The sequence below is a fragment of the Notamacropus eugenii genome, chromosome 6 (assembly GCF_028372415.1).
Source record: "Notamacropus eugenii isolate mMacEug1 chromosome 6, mMacEug1.pri_v2, whole genome shotgun sequence".
NCBI lineage: Eukaryota > Metazoa > Chordata > Mammalia > Diprotodontia > Macropodidae > Notamacropus > Notamacropus eugenii.
In genome coordinates, this window is record NC_092877.1 from 275,372,584 (window position 1) to 275,395,162 (window position 22,579).

The 22,579-nt window shown below is 35.0% G+C and overlaps 1 long non-coding RNA gene across 1 annotated transcript in view; it reads right to left on the minus strand.

Annotated features, from left to right (window-relative positions):
* Positions 1-3,195: 3,195 nt before the first annotated feature.
* Positions 3,196-22,579, minus strand: part of LOC140511392 (uncharacterized) — a 39,592-nt gene continuing 20,208 nt past the window's right edge. Inside the window, exons 2-3 of the long non-coding RNA XR_011969540.1 lie at positions 14,328-14,391; positions 3,196-4,002 (exon numbers count right to left, since the gene is read on the minus strand). This is a non-coding gene — a long non-coding RNA (uncharacterized lncRNA). The remainder of the gene's footprint in view (positions 4,003-14,327; positions 14,392-22,579) is intronic.

Consider the following 22,579-nt stretch of genomic DNA (forward strand, 5'->3'; position numbering starts at 1 on the left):
AGGAGAAAATAGATAGTAATAATATAATAGTGGAGGACTTCGATCATCTTCTCTCAGAACTAGATAAATCTAATGAAAAATAAAAAGAAAGTAGTCAAAGAAGTGAATAGAATTTTGGATAAGTTAGATATGATAGCTATCCAGAGAGAATTGAGTAGTCTTAGAAAGGAATACACTTTTTCCCTCAACATTTTAAGGTACCTTTTCAAAGATGGACTATGTATTAAAGTATAAAAATTTTATGGTTAAATGAAGAAATATTTTTAAAAGCATACTTTTCATATCACAATGCAATAAAGATGTATTTAGTAAGGGACCATGGAAACATATATTAAAAACTATTTGGAGACTAAGCAATCTGATCTTTTATTTTCTCTTTTTTAAAAAAATTTATTTATTTTGTTTTCAACATTCATTTCCAGAGAATTTTTACTTCTAAATATTCTCCCCATCTCTCTTCTCCCTCCACCCCAAAATGCCCAGCATTCTAATTACCCCTACCACCAATCTGCCTTCCATTCTAACATCCTTCCATTCCCTTAGCCCCATCTTGTCTTTTGTCCTGCAGGACAAGGTAAATTTCTATACCCTGTTACTTGTATTTCTTGTTTCCCAGTTGTATGCAACAATACTTAACAGTGGTTCCTAAAACTTTGAGTTCCAACTTCTCCTCCTTTCTCCCTCCCCACCAATCCTCATTGGGAAGGCAAGCAAATTCAATATAGGCTATATATGTGTAGTTTTGCAAATGACTTCCATAATAGTCATGTTGTGTAAGACTAACTATATTTCTCTCTATCCTATCCTGCCACCCATTCCTTTTAGTCTCTATTTTGAACTTGTCCCTCCACAAGAGTGTTGACTTCTAATTGCTCCCTCCTCCCATTGCCCTCCCTTACATCTTCCCCCCCACCCTGCTTATCCCCTTCTCCCCCACTTTCCTATATTGTAAGTTATGTTTTCATACCAAAATGAGCGTGCATTTTATTCCTTCCTTGAGTCAAATGTGATGAAAGTAAGCAAAACTTTTCCCCTCTTACCTCCCCAGTTTTCCCCTCCATTGAAAAGTCTTTTTCTATCTTCTTCTGTGAGAGATAATTTGCCCAATTCCATTTCTCCCTTTCTTCTTCTCATATATTCCTCTCTCACCCCTTAATTTCATTTTTTAAAGATATGATCCCTTTCTATTCATCTCATCCAGTATGCTCTCTCTCTCTCTCTCTCTCTCTCTCTCTCTCTCTCTCTCTCTCTCTCTCTCTCTCTCTCTCTCTCTCTCTCTCTCTCTCTCTCTATATATATATATATATATATATATACATATATATATATACAAATGTATGTGTGTGTTTGTGTAATCCCACCAACTATCTAGATAATGAAAAAAGCTCCAAGAGTCTTTCCATGTAGGAATATAAACAGTTCAACTTTAGTAAGTCCCTTATGATTTCTCTTTCATGTTTATCTTTTTATGCTTCCCTTGATTCTTGTGTTTGAAAGTCAAATTTTCTTTTCAACTCTGGTCTTTTCATCAAGAATGCTTGAAAGTCTTCTGTTTCATTGAATGACCATTTTTTCCCCTGAAATATTATACTCAGTTTTGCTGGGTAGGTGTTTCCTGGTTTTAGTCCTAGTTCCTTTGACTTCTGGAATATCATACTGCATACCCTTCGATCCCTTAATGTAGAAGCTGCTAGATCTTGTGTTATGCTGATTGTATTTCCACAATACTCAAACTGTTTCTTTCTATCTGCTTTCAATATTTTCTCCTTGACCTGAGAACTCTGGAATTTGGCTACAGTGTTTCTAGGAGTTTATCTTTTTGGATATCTTTCAGTAGGTGACTGGTGGATTCTTTCAATATTAATTGTACCCTCTGGTTCTAGTATATCAGGGCAGTTTTCCTTGATAATTTCATGGAAGTTGATATCTAGGCTCTTTTTTTGATCATGGCTTTCAGGTAGTCCCATAATTTTTAAATTGTCTCTCCTTGATCTATTTTCTTGATCAGTTGTTTTTCCAACTAGATATTTCACATTATCTTCTATTTTTTCATTCTTTTGGTTTTGTTTTTGTGATTTCTTGGTTTCTCATAAAGTCTTAGTCTCCATCTGTTCCATTCTAATTTTTGAATAACTATTTTCTTCAGTGAGCTTTTGAACCTCCTTTTCCATTTAGCTAACTCTGCTTTTTAAAGCCTTCTTTTCCTCATTGACTTTTTGGATCTCTTTTGCCAATTGAGTTAGCCTATTTTTAAAGGTGTTATTTTCATCAGCATATTTTTGGGTTTCCTTTAGCAAGTTGTTGACTCACTTGTCATCATTTTCTTGCATCTCTCTCATTTCTCTTCCGGCAGGGCCAAGGCTAGGCTGGGCTCCACTCCATGTCTGGGGTTACAGACCTTTCCCATCAGCCTTTCAGGTCACCCTGGGCTGTAAATCTCCTCAAGTCCTTTGTTCTGTGGCTTTTGCTGCTCCAGAATTTGTTGAGAATCTTTCTTTACAGGTATTTTATGGGCTGTGGGGGAAGAGCTAGTGTATGTGTGTCTTTCTACCCTGTCATCTTGACTCCACTCCCACAAACTGATCTCAAAGAAGGAGTAGGTGAAAGCATAAATCATAGAAACAATTGATAATTCCATTGAAAAAATGGCAATGATGAGACAACACATCAAAGCCTGTGAGATAATAATCAAAAGTAATAATCAGAGGAAAATTTATATCTCTGTATGCTTACATCTATAAAGCAGAGAAAGACTAGACCAAAGAATTGTGTAAATTTAATAAAACTGTAAAAAGAACTAAAAATCTATAATTAAACACTAAATTGGAAATCTTAAAAATTAAAGCTGAGATTAATAAAATTGATTATAAAATTGAATTAATATAAAAAATTAGTGTTTGGTGCTATAGAAAAACAGTAAAATAGATATCTGTTGGTTTATATTATTTGTTTAAAAGAAAGAAAACCGAACCAATAATATTAAATATGAAAAGGGTAAATATAGCACTAACAAAGGTGATATCAAAGCAATTAAAAGGATTTTTTGCCTAATTATATGCCAATATATTTAACAAATTAATTAAAGTGTATAGATTAGTAGAAGAGAAAATACTTTAGAAAAAGAAATAAAGATGCTATAAATGAACTTCTTAAGAAAAAAAGTAGCAGGACCACTTAGATTTGCAAGTTAATTTTATAAAAATATTTATTTGAATTTTTTCATAAATTGACATTTATTATGTAAGATCAAAAACAGGTTATGAAGAGGGTGGTGGGCATATTCAGAACAGGGATTCCAAGGTGAGGCCCTATGGGAGGAGGAAGAAGGAGGAGACTGGGAGACCTCATTTATATCTGCTCTATATGGGGTTGATCCAAAAAGTATATGACAAGATGAAATTGCAAGAGTTACAGGTTTAGGAAAATATCCAAGAATGGCCAAAGTTAAACATCCAATCAAAGGTGGAGGCAGTGATTCTCCTTGGATTAGCAGCACCACTTCATTTCAGGAATTGCAGCACAGTGATAAGTTCTATCCCACTTATTTCAGTTCTTAAAAAGCATTCTTGTAGTTAATAATGAGTTAGTAATTAATAGAAATAAGTGCTAAAGAACTCTTTCATCACCCTTCAACTTCTTGTACTTTGCTTTTAGTTTCTTTGAATATGCATCCACTATATAAGATGCCTGCTCAAGATGTGTACCTTGCTCCTGTTTACAGTGTTCTGATCCAAATAAGGCTGAAAGGTTGCATATTTCTGGTTTAAGTTCCTTAGGTTTCTAATCATGTTTCCTGTAGTATCTTTCATTTCCATATACTTCAAACTAGTAAGTTTGTTCATATTTTCCAGAACTTTATAATCTTCACTGGTGACTGTTAGCTTGCATGTCAGGTACAGGTCACTTTGGAGAACATATATTGGCACAGCCCTGTGATTTCCACCTTGATGGAGTCCGTGATGGACTCCATGGTCTCCTCAGTCATCTCCAGGATGGCATAATCTTGGTGGATAAAATGAGAAAGGAGGAAAGATAGAGGGAAGGAGGGAGATGAATATTGTGCAGAGGGAAGAGGGGAAGGAAGCCTCTATCAAATAATTAAAGACTAACTAATTGTAAGATTGAATAAATTATTTGAAATAATAAACAAAGAAAGCATCCTACAAAATGTCTTTTATGAAATGAATATGATGCTGATACCTAAACTGGGAAAAGCAAAAACAAAGAAAGAAAATTATAGATCAATTTTTTTAATGAATATGGATGAAAAATCCTAAATAAAATAGGAATCAAAAAGTTACAACTATTTATTATAATGATTATATATTATGAAACACTGAGATTTATACTAGGAATGCAGGAATGGCTTAACATTAGAAAAACTATTAACATAATTCATTATATCAGTAATAAAAGTTTAAAAAAATCACATGATTATATCAATAGATGTAGAAAAAGCTTTTGATTAATTACAATACATTTCTATATAATACACTTGAAAGTATAGGTATAAATGGAATTTTTCTTTAAGTTTATAAAAACAAGCATTTACCTAAAGTCATTAGCAAGCATTATTTGTAATGGGGATAAGTTAGAAGCTGTTCTAGTAAGAACAGGTGTGAAACAAGAATATCTACTGTCACTAATATTATATAGTTTTGTATTGGAAGTCTTAGTTATAGAAATAGGAGAAGAGAAAGAAGTAGAAGGAATCAGAATAGGGAATGGGGTAAAAAAAAAATCTTTTTCTTTCAGACAATATGATGATATGCTTAGAAAATCCCAAAGGCAACTAAAATCCTAGTAGAAACAATTAAAAAGTTTTAGGCAGAGTAGCAGGACGTAAAGTAAATTCACATAAATCATCAACATATCACAAGTAAAATACTGCAAGAATAGATAGTAAGAGATAGTAATTTAAAATAATTCTAGATGGTATAAAATACCTGAAAGTACTCTTGACAAAACAAATCCAGGAATCATGTGAACAAAAATAGTAAAAAAAATATTTTTATACAAATGAAATCTGATTGAAATAATTAGAAAAAGATTAATTGTTCATCAACAGGTCAATACAATAAAAATAATGATTTTTATTACTTTTTTACATTTATACTTTAGAGTAATATGAATAACCTAAACACATTTACATGTTCAATCTGATCCCAATCAAATTACCATTGATTTTTACTCAATTAGAAAACTATAACAAAATTCATTCGGAAAAACAAATGATCAAGAACATCAAAGAATCTCCTGGGAAGAAAGTAAACAAAGGAAGTATAGTTTCACCAGATTTTAAACTATATTATAAGGCAGTAATTTTCAAAGATATCTGATACTGGCAAAGAAATAGAAAGGCAGATCAGTGAAACAAAGTAGATATGCAATTTACAGCTACTAAAAACTGCAATAACTTTGTGTTGAGAAGTGTAAAGACTTAAATTTCCAGGAATAATAAATAAAAATAGTTCAGAAAGCTGGAAAGCAATCTGGCAGAAAGTGGGCATAGATCAATAGCTTATACCATTTACCAAGATAAGGTAAAAATGAATACATGACCTAGATATGAAGAAAGACTACAAGATGATTTGAAGAATATGGAGCATATTTCCTATCAGACTTATGTATAGGCAAATATTTATGAATAAAGAAAAAATAACATTGTGAGGTAAAAAATGCATAATGGTGTTTATACTAAATTTTAAAAGTTTTTGTAGAAATAAAAACAAATTTACCCAAGATCAGAAGAAATGTTTGGGGGAACATTATAGATAGTTTTTCCGCTAAAGGCCTCATATCTCAAACATATAAAGAATTTTGTCAGATCTATAAGAACATGAGTCAATTGATAAATGATCAAACTAATAGATGGTCAAAGAATATAAACAGGCAGTTTTCTGATAATGAAATCAAAGCAATTTATAGTACTATAAAGAAATCCTCTACAGTATTATAGATAAGAGAAATGATATATAATTTTACACCTATCAAATAGTCTGAAATGATTGAAGAAGAAAATCACAAATGTTAGAGGGTATGTGGAAAAATCAGAACACTGATTCACAATTGGTGGAGCTATGAACAAATCCAACCATTTTTGAGCAAATTGGAATCATGTCCAAACAGTTATCAAACTGCCTATAGTCTTTGACTCAGCAAAACTATTACTAGGTCTGCTTCCCAAGATTATTTAGGGGAAAAGGAAAACAATCAGTATATCCTAAAATATTTATAGTAGCTCTCATTGTAGTGGCATATGACTGGACATTGCTACTCTTTACTAAGTTCAGATTCATCACTCTTCCTTACAACATACAGAATGAGAATATCTGGGGGCAGAGCCAAGATGATGGAGTAGAAAGATGAATCTGTAGAAGCTCCCCAACAAAATACCTGTAAAAAATGACTCCAAACAAATTCTAGAGCAGCAAAAGCCACAAAATGACAGAGTGAAGGAGATTTTCCACCCAGGACAGAGTGGAAGGTCAATAGGAAGGGTCTATCACACTGGGCATGGAGAGCAGCCCAGCGTGTGTTACTCAGCATGGCAGGGACGGGACCTGGGACAAAGATTTAGGAATGAATGCTGAGAATTGTTTTTGCACGTAACTGGGAAATAAGAAATACAGGTAATGGGGTAAAGAAATCTATTTTGCCCTACAAAAAAAGAGAAAAGATGTGGATAAGGGAAGGGAAAGGAAGGGTGTGATAGAAGGGAGGGCATATTGAGGGAAGGGGCAATCAGAATGCAAGGCATTATGGGGTATGGGGAGGGGAGAGACAGGGAGAAAATTTGGAACTCAAAATTTTATGGAAATGAATGTTGAAAACTAAAAATGAATAAATAAACATTAAAGGAAAATTCTCATACCAAAAATAAAATAGAATGAGAATATCTGAATAAAAGGTAGAAATTTCAGTAAATATGATATTGTGTTTTTCAATGCCTATTGCAGATAGATATCACTTTATAAAGATGTATAAATATAAATATTTCTTTAAAAATAAGTATTTATAAATAAAAAAAAAAGAAGTGGATATTGCAGGGATGCCCATCAATTGGGTAATGGATGAACAAATTGTTGGATATGATTGTAATGGAATACTACTGTGCTATAAATGATGAGCTCAATGATCTTAAGATCACATGGATAGACTTGTATGAAATAATGAAGAGCAAAATGAGTATACACATCCCTGATCTCTCACCTGCCTTAACCTTGTTATCTACACAACATGCTGGCTTATATTAATCTTAAATTGAAAGTGTTTTAAAATGAATTTATCCTTTTCCTTTAGCTTGATTCTCATTCCGACTTATTTGTTTCTGCCAATACTATCTAGTTCCTAAAAAAGATAAATCTTGAAGTTATTTTGCTTTTTCCTTGGCCTTTGTGGTCCTCAGTCTTCGTAAGTTCTCATTTTTTTTGTTTCTCATTGTTTTTCATATTCAGTCTTCCATTATTATTTCCACAATACCATGCAAATTCAGATCTCCCCCATCTCATATGCATAATATTGCTGAAAATAACTTCCTTGAAGGGGTTTCTGGGTCTGCTTCATCTAAGCATAGGGTGAATATTACTAAAATGCATCATTTGTCATGTCACTTCCTTTTCTAGAACCTAAAATGGCTTCCTATTAACCATTATATTAAATCCAAACTACTGGCATTCAGTGCGCTCCATCAGTGGATCCAATCTTACTACTCCATCTTGCTCCCTAATACATATATACCTTCATGCTTTGACTTGTAATATTGAAATAACTACAATTCCTCATATTTTTTTATTCCAATGTAAATTGTACCCATTAAGCCCAAAGGCAAGAATTATATCTTCCTTAAAGTTTTGACTATGCCTACTCTAAATGATGTTTATTTTATTCTTAATTTCCTTAGAATTTATGAATAGTCAGTATTTAGATTATTTAAAGGTCTTCTGCATGGTTAAATTTTATTTACTTTTACATTTAGGCTATCTAACTAGACTGAAAGCAACTTGAGGGTAAGGATGATTTCATCCAATTCTTTTGTACCTCCTATAACACCTAACATAGGAATGGACATTTATTATTTTTTCCAACTTATTCTTCAAGCAGTTATCAACAACTTACTATATGTAAGGAAATTTATTTTGCATGAGAGATTGAGCTGGTGCCTAGTTGGAGCTCATAATTCGTTTCCCTGAAACTCGTCAATTGGACTCATCACATTACAAGTTACCATCAAGTGAGAAATAATTCACTGGAAAAGATTATTGCTGTATGCTAGGAGAAGGATTAATAAGTTTCTGGCCAATCATCTTATTTTCTACACTCTGTCTTTTGTACTAGAAAATACTGGAACTCATAATACTCTGTGAGGACACCAGATCTTACTGATAAATACTCCATTTTCTTTTTAATACATTTCCTTATCCTAAAGGATAGAATGACAGTCATGGGACCACTTAATGTTACACTGACCTATTGGTGGCAAGGTTCTCAGGTCAATATATCTAGACCTACATTAGGGTATGTGAGTGCCCAAACCAGGATTTTAGATGAGATTAATGATTTAATTGGTATAGGAAATTCAAAATGATAAAATTCCCCTACCATCTGCTCTGCAATTTTTAATTTTAGAAAGTTGCCTAGGGTCTTGAGAAGCTAAGAGACTTGCCCATGATCACATAGGCAACATATGTGAGAGCTAGAATTTGAATACAGGCCATCCTGACCCACAGGAGAGATTGCCTATGCCAAGCTGCTGCCCACAATTTTAGCTATTTAGTAGCCAAAATCCAAACACTTTAAAAACCTAGTTAGTACTATGACATCTGGATCTAATAACATATAGACCATTCAAATTTACTTCCTTTTTTATCTGTAGCTATTTTTTCAAAGTCTTTATTGCTTTTTAATTGACAAAATTTATATTCTTCATTACTCCTTTTCAAGACAAGCTTAAATAAATTGAATTTAGAATCCCATTCACCTTGGAGATATCATAAATTTCCAATCATCCTTGAATTATTAGTGGGAACTTAATATTACTTTCATTAAAAAGATAAAATATCATTTTTTCTTGTGTTAAGCTTTTCAGTTAGAATAAACTCACTCAATTTTGGTAATGTTTTTTTTTTTCTTTTCTGTGAGATTTAACCAATATTAATGATATGCAAATGCAAAGGTGTCCATGTTCCCAGGGTGCCAAACTTTGAGTTCACAGGGTGTCATATTGAGGGCTAGTTTATCTGTTTAATGTGATGCCTTTACATTAACTCTGGGAAATCTCTGAATATCACTTGTGTATAATGTGTGTCCCCACATATATGAGTAATAGTCCCTACTTGCCCTGTAAGCACTCTAGGTAACCAATGTACACCAGGCATATGACAACCTTTATATCACTCCATGGAAAATACAAAAGGTGCAAAGTACTCACAGAAGCACTTGAACAGACACAAAAAACATACAAAGAAATCATATTAAGAAATCAACATAATTTTCCTTCTATTTCATGAATCCTACTATACCACCAAGATTATAAAGTCCTTCAAATTCAATGCCACCCAAGGGCTTGTAATACCTTCGGAAAGAGAGTGAATTTGAGTTGCCATGGGGCCAATCCCTAATATGTTTTGTTAATCTTCTTCCCTTCCACAGGGTCCTACACCATTCAATATGACTTTAAATACCACACCGTAGTATTTACTCTGCCTAGAAGGCAAACTTTGGGCTGTAACATAGCAGAACACATTCTGTGATGTCTGAATAACTCATCATAATAGGGAAAAAATTCATATTTTCTTGTCCTCCATGCTGTGGATTCAAGGAAATCTATAAGACTAACTCTGATCAAGAAATCTCTTTTCTTTGGTTAGAAGTCTAGATTCTAGCCCAGATTATGGTCTAAAATCCACATTGCCAAGGAAATAACCAAGAGACAGGAACTGAGGAGTGATATTGTTCATGAACTCACCCCTTGGGTCAAGAGGACAAACACGTCGGCCTTTACTAGGTGTGTTTCTGCTATTGATACTCTACCACTGTCTTATTTCCTGTCATGTCTTATTTTAGAAAGTGTACTCTCAATTCTCTGGTCTCTGACTTGTTCCCCAAAATCTGTTGCATAGTATGTGAAGCAAAGTGGTGCAATGCATATATTTCTGGACCTAGAGTTAAGAACACCTGAGTTTAAATGTGGTCTCAGACATTTCCTAGCTGTGACCCTCAGAAATTTAGATCTATTTGCTTCATTTTCCTCAGTTTTAAAATAGGACTAATAATAACAGTTATCTCACAGGGTTGTTGTAAGGATCACATAAGATAAAATTTGTTTTAGCACATTTATCATAGTGTCTGGAACACACTAGGAGCTTAATAAATGCTTTTCTCCCCTCCCTCCCCAGAGGCATCCATTAATGATACCTGGTCAAAAGAAATGCAGATGAAAGTCAAACAACAACAATGAAAACCCAAGCAAAATGATCATCTGAGTAGGTTGACTTTCACAGGTTTGTAAAAAAAGGGCATAAATTTGCGAACAAACCCGATCACTGGAATCTATCACCTCAGAGGCACTGGAACAGCTAACACTCAATGAATTGATTCTGTTTAGACTTCAGCTATTGAGACATAAGGGTTTATTTTTTGTTGTTTTTATTGTTGTTTGTTTTGTTTTTAACAAGCCATCAGTGAGCATTTCCATACTTTACAGTGAGAGTGGTATGGACAATTAAAGATCTAAAACAAAGGCACATTTGGAAGGTGAACTCATCAAATTGGCACCTTTTCTCATTCAAGTGTCCAAACTAGATGGATAAGCACCAAAATTCATATACTGTATTTTATTTATATTTGTAATTTATAATGCTTAAATTTCATTAACAAGCACTCTATATTTTGGATTCTTTCTTTGCTAAAGAATTAAATTGGATAGATTTTTGTAGATTATACATATATATGAATATGTCTATATGCATATATGTGTGTGTGTATGTACATATATCAGATGCATATTAACTAGAATCATGGCAATTCATACAAACATCCAGTGTAATATATTCATTCAATTTTTAAATTCTTTAACATCTTAAAAAACAACAAACAGCTTTAGGTCCTTCCTTATTCTTATGTTCTCCAGTATTACAGTTCTCATTATGAACTGAAATCAAACAACTGATAGGAAACATATTTTCTACATTTTTTTTGGCATAAATAAGAGTTAATAATTGAACAGCAGCCAAAATCTTCAAAGTAGTATAGGAGTATAAGTTACTCCTGTCTTCCTTCCATGTTTAAAATGGTATGGCTTAAAAAACTGAATTATACTGTGCATTTATCATACATTTGGGTAAAGTATTTTCTCATTTACCCAAAGTCCAAAAGTAAGAGAGTATGTTCAGGCACCTACTAAGCTTTTCAATACATAATCAATATTGGGCATATTCTTACTCAGACATACACGCTAAGACTCAGAACAGGGGTAGAAATGATTCAGTTATTGATCATCTGCTTATACATAATTGAAAATTTCTTATTATATAAAAATGAAATGATGAATTCTTTCATAGAAAAAATCAGTTTATAGTATGACATCAGATTGGATATAAAAGTTGCTTTTACACATATACAGTGAATTAGAAGATTTGGGTTATTATCTAATAGTTTATGTGCAAATTACGTCACCTGAACTATTAAAATCATGTTTGGTGTATTTTTTGCCTACCATATATGGGTAATTCAATTTAATTTGGTAAAATTAAACACATGATTTATTAAACACCTACTTTGTATAAGATTTTGTTCTGAGTGTTGAGGATATAAGGACTTGTTGGAATGTTCCCAAACCTCATGGTTGAAACCTTCAGGTCTTCTATTAACAGATTTTTTTTTTCACAGAAAGGAAATACAAAGCAAATTTGGTGGTGTGTAATGGTAATTTAAATGGGAAGATCTTTCCCATTCATTAATAGGCCCATGTGACCTCCTTAAATCACTGGAAGCTTAAGTTATATGTGGTAGGAGAAGCTTACTGAACAAGTGGAACAGGAAGGGTGGAGCAGAGCTGGAAGGAAGTTGATGAGACTAATCAGAACTGGGAAGGACAATGACAAGCAGGCATGGGGCCTAGTGGAGATAGACCTGGTATTCACTTAGGGCTGTATAAAAAAGTTAAAGAAGGAGGTAATGAAGACTGCGATAATGATCAGTAATGCAGATGCATACTGCTATGATACTCCTTTGTCAGTTTCCCATAGAAATATAATAGTGAAGAGGGTTCCTCCTGTTTACAAGCACCTAGTTTTGATTCTAATAATTGGAGAAACAAGGTACCCACTTTTTCAGAGGTGCTGGAAAAGATTTCACAGTTAAGTGACTTAGGGGACTGGAGAAAAGATAAATTTCCTTGACAGAAAAGAGTAAATATCCAGTGGATTCAGAGTAGATTGACAAGGAAAGAATTGTTTACTTCTCTACTGAGTACAGGGGTAGATTTTGGAAGCATAGATGGTATTCCAACTAATTAACTATACTGAATGTGCCAAGAAAATAGGCTTGATACTAGACAGAATAGAGAAGTAAGAACTGTTCCTACAGAGCCTCCTGAACCCTTGTATCCAAGTTTGTCACACCTTCAAGGAGAAGAGAAAGTTGACCAAGTCTCAGGCTGATATTGAAGAAATACACAGGCTTGGTTATAGACACCATGTCAATTTGACCATATATTAGAAAAATGGGTCAAATACTATAACTAGAGCATTAATGGATACTGAGGCAGAAGTTTCCCTTATATACAGGCACTCAGATAAATTTAATCATGGATCTCTTATCAATATCACAGGATGGGGAGGGGTTAAAATATCAGCCAGAAAATTCAAACTAATGGTAAAAATTGGACAATTACCTAAGAAAAAATATACCATGTACCCATTCCTCAATATATCATTAGAATAGATATATTGAGAAGTATGACTTTAAATTTATCTGAAGGGGATACTGATTTGCAGTAAGAAAGATAGTAATTAATATAGTTTTAGAGGGTAAAATAGAAATGGATGAAATCATTTCACCTGAACCATCTGAAATAACTACTTTAAAGCAATATCATGTGCCAGGTAGGCAAGGTGAAATTACCATTATTCTAAAGGAATATGTTGGGGCCAGAGAGTTAGTCCCTACAACTACTCAATGGAATAATCCTGCCTGGCCATTACAAAAGTCAGATGGAACATGGAAGATGACAGTGGATTATAGACAATTGAATAAGGTAACTTTTCCCTTGTATACTGCTATTCCAGATACCATTACATTAATAGAAATGATCCAGAGATAAGATGAGACTTGGTATGCAGTTATTGATTTAGCCAGTGCTTTCTTTACTATCTCAACAGATTTTAAACAATGGGGCCAATTTGTTTTCACTTGGCAGGGCCTATGATATGCTTCTACACACTTGTCACAAGGATATCTGCATAGCCCCATTATTTGTCATAGGACTGTGGCTGAACATTTAGATTTACTAGAGCTACCTAGTGTACAACTTACCCACTACCTAGATGACATTATATATAGGAAAAAATGCAAAAGAAGTTGAGAAGAGTTTGACATTTTTAATTGAGCATATGAAAAGCAAAGGTGGGAAATTAACCTTGCAAAGATCTAAGGGACAGCTCAAATTTTAAAATTTTGGGGTACACAATGAAATAAGGGTCTCTGAGAAATTCTGCTGTAAACTCGACAAAAGATTTAGGATTTTCCTATCCTCACCAATAAGAAAGAGGCCCAATGTTTATAGCATTATCTGGATATTGGCGACATCATATACTGCATCTAGAACAAATTTTGAAACCCATATGAATTTTATTGAGGATTTGAGCAGAGTAAAACTTTTGAAAAAAGCAAAGACTATACAATTGGTCCTATATTTATAGCCTATGCAAAGTGGCCCAGTGGAATTCCAAGTGACTGTACAGGATGAATATGCAAACTGGAGTTTATGGCAAAAATCACAAAGGTAAAATGTCCCCTTAGGACTTTGGTCTCTCTTCATCTGGAATTAATATACCTCTTTTGAAAAGCAGTTGTCAGCTGCATATTGGAGTTCGGTAGAGACTGAATAACTCACTTTGGGCTATGAGATAATATGAAGGCCTGGAATCCCAATTATGACCTGGGAAATGAGCACCCCAGCTTCTCACTGAATTGAACACATGCAGAAGGCTAGTATAATTAAGTGGAAATAGTATATTCAAAATAGATATAAAGCAAGCAAAAGTAGAGTTTCTGCTTTACATGAATCTATAGCAAACATAGATGCTGAGGGAAATGATACACACCTTGAACCAAAGCAACAGTTGGTACAGTCCTTGGTAAAATGGAATGTGGGATATGATGGATGACCTGAAGAACAAGAGATATATATGGTTTACTGATGGGACAGCAAAATATTTGGGCCACAAAAGACATTGAAATGTGGGAGTCTATAACTCATGTACTAGGGAGAGTTTGGAAAGTACTAGGATAGGTGAAAGCAGTCAATATCTAACTTATGGCAGTACATCAAGGTATCAAAGCAGAACAAGCAGGGCAGTGTCATATATTTGCTAATTCATGGGCAGTAGCTAATAGGATAGCTACATGGATGTCCATATAGAAAAATCAAAATTGGGAAACTCACAGCAAACAAGTCTGTGACCAAGAATTATGGGAAGATATATGGGACAAGTATTTGGTTACAAATTTGTCAGTTTTTCATGTAGATATTCATGTGACCCTCATCACCCCAGAACGTGAGTACAATGCACATGCTGATCACCTAGCAAAGATTATTACTCACCATGTTGTCCTTATTCTGACACCAAATAACAAAATGGGTCAATTAAACAGCCAGCCATTTAAGGGTCCAGACCACACACCAGTGAGTACAACTGAGATTTTAGTATCTCTCATTCATCTTTAAAACAGCTAGCAGAGGAATGCTGTATATCTCAATTGGGAAAGGAATGCACTGTTGCTTAGATAGTAATTGGAGAGATAGCAAGGGGAAACGTACCAGCTTAAATTTGGCAAATATATTATGTTGGACCCCTACCCCAAGATAAAGGATGCAAATTTATATGTACTTGTGTTGATACCTTTTCAGGTGTATTAGTGGCTTGTCCCTACAGGAATGTGACCCAGAAAACCTGTAAAATTCTAAATATCATAATCTATATTGTGTAACCCCAATGCATATTCAAAGTGTTAATGGGTCAGTCACATTTCAAAAGTAATGAAATGAAGAGATAGAGTATATTAAACAATATAGAACGGATATATCATACTCCATATTATTCACAAGTATCTCAGTTCATTGAAAGAATGAATGAGTAATTGAAAGAAGAGTTAAGGAAGTTGAGTTCTAATAATTCTTATCAGCATTGGAAAGACAATTTGTTCACTGCTTTACATAAATTGAATAACAGACCACTGGGAGAAAGTACACATTTAGCCAGAATGATAACCCTAAATCTGCACATTAGAAAATAAGAAACACATAAGATCCCAAATTTTTAGCATTGGACTGTGAGGCCACATGTCTCAGCTGCATATCCAGGAACACCTGGTTCAGCATGATATGCTTTATGTTGTTTAGAGGACTTTAGAACTGGATAAAGAAGAAATACGAAAAAATCTGTACTGGAATATGTATGAGAATCCCTAAAAATCATTTTGGGTGGATATTACCTAAACCAGGATTAGCATTTTATAATTTGCCATTTTCTGCTTCCTCCTTTTCACACCTCCTATTACAATCCCTTCTCATACTTAAATCATATTTTTGACATGACATCATTTACTTTATACCTGTTCCCTCTATGTATATCCCTTTTATCATAATAGCTGCACAATTCTCAAGATTAACAGGTATCATCTTCCCTTATAGGGAGGTAAACAGTTTGCCCTAATTGAGTAACAAGTTTTTGTTTTTGTTTTTCCCCCCTGTTTACCTTTTTATGATTCTTTTGAGACCTGCATTTGAAGATCGAATTGTCTATTGAGTTTTGGCGTTTTGGTCAGGAAGCTCTGGAAATCCCTTATTTCGTTGAATGACTTTCTCCTTGCCTGAAATGTTATGCTGAACTTTGCTGGGTATTTGATGTTTGGTTGAAGTACCAACTCCTTTGCCTTATGGAATATTGGGTTCCAATTCTTTCGATCTTTTAATGTAGAAGGTGCAAGGTCCTGTGTGATCCTGATTGTATGTCCTTGATAATTGAATTGTTTCTTTCTGGCTGCTTGTAGTATTTTCTCCTTCACTTGATAGTTCTGGAATTTGGCAACGATATTTCTTGGGGTTTTGAGTTTGGGATCCCTTTCGGGAGAGGAACAGTGGATTCTTTCGATGACTATTTTGCCCTCTGAATCTAGCACTTCTGGGCAGTTTTCCTTGATGATTTCCTGGAAGATACTGTCCAGGCTCTTTTCTTCATCATGGGTTTCTGGCAGGCCAAAAATTCTTAAATTTTCTCTCCTGGATCTATTTTCCAGGTCAGTTGTTTTTCAATTAAATATTTTACATTTTCTTCTGTCTTTTCATTCTTTAGATTTTGTTTGACTGATTCTTGCTGCCTTATTGAGTCACTAGTTTCTACTTGCCCAATTCTAATCTTTATCACATTGTTTTCTTCAGTTAACTTTTGCATCTCCTTTTCCATCTGACCAATTTTTTCCCTTTAAGGAGCTATTTTCTCCATTTAATTTTTGTACTTCCTTTTCCATTTGACCATTTTTCCCAGTTAGGTTTTGTGTTTCCTTTTCCATTTGACCAATTTTCCCAATTAGGTTTTGGATTTCCTTTTCTGTTTGATCAACTCTTTCTTTTAGGGAATTGTTTTCTCCAGTTAATTTTTGAACTTCCTTTTCCATTTGCTCAATTTTCCTTTTCAGAGTGATGTTCTCATCAGTGAATTCTTTTTTTATGATTTTAAAATCATTGGCCAGTTTTTCTTCTATTTCCTTCTTCACCTGTTCCAGGAGAGCTGCATGTGCTTGCGAGAAGTTCATAGTCCCTTCTGACGTTTCAGATGGAAGTACAGTCTCAGCTCTGACCTCTTTGGTGTTTGTGTTTTGGTCCTTATCCCCATAGAAAGATTCTATGGTTTTTTCACCTTTTGTCTGCCTTTTCCTGTTCATGATGTTGACTGAGTATTGTAGCTTCTGGTTCTTTCAGTCAGAAGCTACAGAACTTTGCGTTGAGCTGATGTGTGAAAGAGCTAACAGCAGGCTTTTGTTTTTTTTTTTCCCAGATCAACCCTGGGGTTAGCTTGTTAAGTGTGTGGGAGGAGTGGTCTGGTCACAGGATATCTCCTCTGCTGCACTGAGGCTAAGGCAAGCTCAGGGGATGGTGATCCCAGCTTCCCTATTGTCTTCCCTTTTCCCCTGGAGGGCTGAGGCACGCCTAGATGCTAATGCATGTTCCCACCACTCCTGGGGTTCCTCTCCTGGGGCTCCTCTCCCAGCGCTGAGGCTTGCCTGGGTCTTAGTGCGAGTTTTCTCTGCCCTGGGCCCTCTGTCCTTCTGGTTCTCCTCTGCCACAGTAGGAGGAATCCCCCTTAGCTATTTTCCTAGCCTCAGGTGTTATGAGACTATTTGCCCCTTCTGCTGTTCCCGCTGATGCAGGATTTTTTCTGGGGAAATATTTTATGGTTCTTTGATGGTCATCGGTGGGGAGGAGAGAGCATTTACTCATCACTCCACCATCCTAGCTCCCAGAAGTTCAAGTAGATGACTTACTGAAGTTTAATCTTCAGGCTGAAGGTCTCAGGAGCTGCTGTGATGATATCTGGGGCTCAGCAGCTCTCACCAGCTTGGTTTGACTTGTGTCCCGCTCTGCTGGTTCTGCCCGCCACTCTCCCAGGATTAGCATTTTGAGGAATACTTGTATTAGCTGGAGTGATAGATTCTTCTTACAAAGGAGAATTAGTGACATCCCAAAATTTAGGTGAAGAACTCATACAGTTTTTAGTTCAAGTGATTATTATTCTGTGTGAAGCAATACCCCTTCTGGAAACTGACCCTTCATCCAATATAACTAGCAGAGGAATTGAAGGATTGAATTCTAGTGATAGAATAAAATTGGGAGCTAAAGTATGGGTAAAACAGAAGGCTGCTGATGTTCCAAAGGCTGCAGGAATTACAGCACACAGAAAAGATAATACTGTAACTTCTGTTTATTTAGGAGAAGATGATGATTATATTTTACTGTTTATTCATATATTTAACTGTGAATGAGGTTATGATAGTGGGTTCATGGACTCCAGAAGCACTGCTGACCCTGTATCTATGCTGTTTCTGGTTATTGTATCCTTGTTTCTTTTTTGGCTTTTTGTCTGTTAAACTTGTTTACCAGATTTGTTTTCTGCATGCTTAGTACCCTTCACCTGCAGATTCCTGATTGCTTGAGCCAGATATCACCCCTTTTCCAACACTGTGATGTGTCACCCTTGGACATGGCGTTGACCAAGCTCAGATTCCAGTTAAAGAACTGACCCCTTGAATGGGACCTCTGGGGTGAGGGACAGCTCTATGTACAATAATAGCAGGAAGTTACTATGGAAGAAGATACCTTTGCCCCTTACCCAAAGATTTTGGGCCCATTTGCTCAAGGGGGGAATGATGGGGTGCTTGTGCTCAAGTCCCACCTTAAGACATTGCTTTATATGGTTATTTTCTGTTATCCCTGTTACAATTCTGTTGATACCAGTTGCCTCACTGACCTATCTAATGAATATGAAAGATCTTAGGGTCAAATAAAATGGTAATTTAAATGAGAAAATGACCTGCTCGAATCAAATGGAAGCCTCAGTTACATGTGGTGGGAGGAGTTTGTTGAACTGGTACAACAGAAAGGGTGGAGCAGAGCTCGGAGAAAGTTGGTCAGGCTGGGAAGGATTCAGGCAAGCAGGCACAGGTAGACTCATGAGTGTTTGCTTGTTTGTGGAAAGGTCCCAGCAAGGGTTGGGGGGAGGCTTGAAAATGCCTTTGTCCCTAGCAGTACCAATCTGTATTGACTTCTTGGTTACTATGACATATTTGGTTTCCTGGTATTGAGATTTGGCTTTCTGGTGTCTGAATAAATGTTTTTCTTCTGCTTTCTATATGGCAAGTCTGTCATGCTTTGAGATTCAGAACTATGCTGTCATATTCATAGTCACCCTCAATGCTGTGAATGTTGCTTAGGAGATATGTGGAGGGAAGGAAACATTAACTGGATGAAAGAGAAAATGCCTCATGAAGGAAGTAACACCTGAGTTAAATCCTGAATAGAACTATGATTTCTAACAGAAGAACTTTGGGAAGGAGCATTCTAGATAAAGGGACAACCTCTACTAACGTATGCATAAGACACATGGAAAGCTGTGTGCAGAGAACAGCAAATATACCAATTTCATTAAACAATAGAAAGCACGAGGGGCCCAAAGTGAAATAAGTAAGAAACTTTAAATTCTGGGGGGTTTTAAATGCCAAATAGATAATTTTTCCTCTATTCTGCATTTTAATTAAGATACAGTTATATATACTGTGCACAGGTTGCATTATTCTTGCCTTTGAGGAAATATTTTAATAAAGGAAAGTAGAAGGAAAAAAATTGCTCATTAAATCAGCAATCGATCTTGTAGTTATGACTAAAGGAAATAATCAATTGAAATGGAATTCTATAAGTATGACTCTGCAATAGAAATATTTGTAGACATATTTATGTATGGTAGATTTGATTTTTTATTTTTGTCACATATTCTCATGTATTCATATCACGTGAATTAACAATAACACATCTCTATGGGATTTTGCAGTTTACCAAATGCCTTCACATTTATTATTTCATGTTATCCTCACAATAATTCTATTTAGTGAAGCAAATATTTTTATTCCCATTTTACAGATAAGAAAGCAAAATTACCAAGCAAATCCAGTGGCCGATGTAATTAATACACACATTCTAACTCAATCAGTTTCTCTTCCCATTTCTCTTGATGTTTGAAGTAACAAGATATTGAAGAGCTTTCAGAAGGCTTTCTGGTATTTCACTGTTCTATCCAAAGTTATCCTGATTGTCAACCAAATTTGCTTACCACACCCTGGAATAGAATCTGAAGTGCTAAATACACTACCTATCAACAAGATAATTCTATGTGCTACTTTGCTTGACAGAATCACATTGTGAACATCTAAAGCCATATATGTGAAAGCAAGGAGTAGACATTACCAAATTACAAGAGCCATCTAGTCTCAGGTTTAATTTGACACTAAGAACTGTTGATAGATCAAAGCTGTAGAAAATCATTTGAATGAGTGGCATTAATGTTATCAATAAGGTGGTAAGTTCTATGGCCTTTTACTTAAAATTTTTAGCTTAAATATAGATTTGTTCAATTTTCCATGGATTCCTACATGAAGTCTAATAGAGCTACATCTAAATGGATGCCAATTTTTATGTTTCCAGTGTGAGAATTTATACTTCAGACTGGGCAATTGCTACAAAATAGGGCTCAGTTCATTATTTTTTTGATTGTCTAGCCTTGAGCAAACATAATAATGTGGATTAATCTTAAAAGTTCATGTTTATATATATATACATATATATATATATGAATATGTATATATGTATGATATATATGTATGATACATATGTATGATATGTACACATATGTATATATCATACATATGTATGATATGTACATATATGTATATATATTTTCTCTCTATTATTTCTATATCTATCTCTATTATCTCTATCTCTATCTATGTATTTCAGAGAAACAGGTTGCAAATATTTATCAGCACATCATAGCCTATTTACTTTTATTTTGGGAATTCAACTCCCATTCCCTTCCTGATGACTATAGATAGGAAGATGTCTGGTAAAAAGAAGTCTTTGACTCTCAAAATCATCAAAATCATCTTGAATATTTTTTTTAAGTTGGGGGAACTAGGAGCCTCAAGAAAGATTCTTGGAGTCTACCCAAAACATATGTGTGCTGGAGCCTAAAGAAAGTTGTCACTGCAAAGTTAATCTATACAGAAGCCTTAAGAACCTTGAAAGATCTAAAAGGTGAAATATTGCCATGGGTTCTGTGGCTTATACCTCTAATCACTTAAAGAATTAGCTTTAGCAATAAATAGCAAAAATGCCTTTGACATTAGGAAGGCACAGAGATAAGAACAAAGAAAACTGTTTCCTTGGCAGTCACTGCTTTTTCCTTTTCCTCATCCACACCTGCCACGTGCTTATCCTGCTGTGGTTTGTCTCCCATCTATTCCAATTAAACGTAGAAATCTGGTGTACTTCTTTGGCTTTTTACCTACTTTTGTATTCTCTCTGCTTTGTAATCCCCCAATCATCTATTCTTCGATTTCTGGCTCATGCCTCCTGTTTATTCTTTGATTCAGAGGCTCAGCTGGTAATTGCCCAATTACAGTTTTTGTTTTGTCTAAGTATTATGGTCTGGCAGGTGCTTTGGAAAAAGTGAGTTCCTTGACTCCACCTCAGTCCTGACTTCAAATGGAAAATACAACAGTTAAGATTTTATTGACTGAAGATACTAGATATGAGTGGTTTTTAAGTACTTATCAACTGTTCACTTGTAGTCACAAGAAAATATCACCTTAGTACTAACGGACCTCCAACATTGTCAGTGTGGATCCCCTTATACCAACACAAATCCTGTCCTGAATTTATAATCTGAGAGATTTACTGAAGCCCAGGGAGGATACAAGTCTTCCTGAAAGCTTCCAGAGTCTCAAAATGGTTAAGTAAGTTGCCCACAAAGCACACAGTTGGGAAGTGTCAAAGACACTTCTTGATCCCATGCCCCACACTCCCTCTGCTAATGTCTGCTATACGCCATCTCTGACAATATTAAATGAGTGAATGTTGCAAGCTAAAAGAATGTCTAGGGACTAGATATTATTTTTTACACTAGTACCGCTGCCACCACCACCACTATTACTAATTATTACTACTGCCTAACATTTATATATCATCTGTCATGTGTGAGGTACTTTCTTTATTCCTTTAAAAGTTTAATCCCATTTGAACCTCAAAACAACCTTGGAAATTAGGTGCTATTATTTCCCATATTACAGATGAGGAAACTGAGGCAAATAGTTATTAAATGACTTACCCAGGGTCACATATGTATTTAAGTCTGGAATGGAACTCAGGTCTTCCTGATTCCAAGTCTAGTACTCTGTCTACTGTGCCCTCTAGTTAGATATTAATCAAAATAATTTGGTTTAAGGTAATATTAGCAAAATAGATTAGAAACACAATACACAGAAATATATGAGCACAGTAACCTAGTGTTTGATAAAGTCAAGAGGCACAACTATTGAATCAAACTGGAGACTAGAAGGAAGTCTGGCAGAGACTAGGTGTAAACCAATATCTTACAGAAAGATAAACTCCAAATTGTTATATGATTCAGACAGAAAGGATGACAACATAAATGAGTTAGAGAGGCATGGAAAAAAATATCAGATCTATGGACAGGTAAAAACGTCATGACCTAATAAGATAGAGAGGTTCACAAGAGGCAAAAGGTAG